This window comes from Pyxicephalus adspersus, chromosome 12 (genome assembly GCF_032062135.1).
Source record: "Pyxicephalus adspersus chromosome 12, UCB_Pads_2.0, whole genome shotgun sequence".
NCBI classification, from domain to species: Eukaryota; Metazoa; Chordata; class Amphibia; order Anura; family Pyxicephalidae; genus Pyxicephalus; species Pyxicephalus adspersus.
In genome coordinates this window covers 37,576,716-37,578,274 of record NC_092869.1, presented here as the reverse complement: position 1 = coordinate 37,578,274, position 1,559 = coordinate 37,576,716, and the positions used below count along the sequence as shown (strand labels likewise).

Here is a 1,559-nt window from a genome sequence, read left to right as displayed (position 1 = left end):
CAGGTAGTCCCCGAGTTACAAATACGATATAGGGACTGTAGGTTTGTTCTTAAGTTGAATTTGCATGTAAGTTGGAACATGTACAATATTTTAATAAATGCAGTTAGGACAGATGTTTGTCTCAACATATTATTAGGCAGCGTGGTGTCATTTACTGTATAAAATCCTCACTGTGAGCTAATCACAAACAAAGCAAAAAAAAAAAAAACTTTATGGAACCTAGACATTCATTAATTCTGGAGCAAGCTGTGCTTTGATATGCAAAAAGAAACAACTGCAGAGTTTGTCTTGGTCAATAAAGAATTACAAATCAGTTTAGCTCATAAGATCTGCCACAACCTCAGCTGTGTTTAGCTTTCTTCTGCAAGTCATGCAAACTGCTTACTCCACCCTCCAAGCCTCGGTCCTCCACAGAGCGAGCAGGGAAGCCCCGTTAGTATGTAGAAGACGTCTATATGTCAGATATGCCCAAGGAGTACCTGTACCGTACAGCCTATTGCCACCCCATTAGGGTGGGCCAGATATAGGTAGCATCCCATTCTTTAGCACAGTTAGTGGTTTAAGTCAAAGAAAACTTTGGATCAATCAAATTTATAATATTTACTAGTGGGTAGCATGTCCATTAAATAGTCAGTGCATGAGGCTTTTTTTGATTAACCTTCATATTGAAAGCACCACGTTTTGTTTCATGATGAATATAGAATTTGGAGAAAATCATGCAAACAATTGTAATAAGGCTTGTGTATCAAATAAGTGGATGGGACAATACTTTATGTCGATCATAATTGCAAACATATTGGGCTTGATTTATTTAGGGCTATTCAAGATTAGAGAAGACTATCAAGGGAGAAACCAACAAATCTGGAATGGTTCTGGTCCAAGACAGAAAATATTTGCCAACTAATATCAAACAATTTTTATAAAATCCATTACAGATTGGCTCGCGCTGCTTCTCCTATGATAGTCTATCTTCTCCAGTCTTGGAGAGCTTTAATAAGGCAGGCTCTATATATTGATCCAAAAGTTGCATAGTGTATTCCTAGCAGTAAAAGAAGAAGTGTGAATATGGATGAGTAAGAAGAGTAAGTAAGAGTAAGAAGATATAAAAACAAGTATACACCCAAAATTTGGTTTTGCTTTGATTCACAAAATACTTTGAGGCTGATTCAAAAAAAGATGTTGCAAAATGTATTTACATGAATATAATTACAAACAGACAACATTTTGGTCTTGGTTACATTGTTTAAAAATAAAATCAATAACAATACAAAACACAGAAAAGCAAAACACTCAATATGTACAAAAAAAGCACCAATCATAAATACAATCTGTAACAGAGAATCTGTAGCTAATACTGTAGGTATAATGCTCTGGTATGAAACCAACTTGGAGAAGCATCAGAGAACCAATTGGAATAAATTCCATGAAATCATATTGACTGTTGTTATTGAATGCAATTCAAGGAGCACTTGAAATTTGTCAGTAAGTGCTGATGAGACCAGTGGTGGGCACCTTGCCAGTCGCCCTTCTTGATGAGCCAGCATGCCATGGATATGGTG

The 1,559-nt window shown here is 36.2% G+C and overlaps 1 protein-coding gene across 1 annotated transcript in view; it reads right to left on the bottom strand.

Annotated features, from left to right (window-relative positions):
- Positions 1–1,165: 1,165 nt before the first annotated feature.
- The window catches only part of TNFAIP2 (TNF alpha induced protein 2), a gene marked incomplete in the record, with an annotated part of 16,927 nt that continues 16,533 nt past the window's right edge, over positions 1,166–1,559 (bottom strand). Inside the window, 1 exon segment of the mRNA XM_072427784.1 lies at positions 1,166–1,559.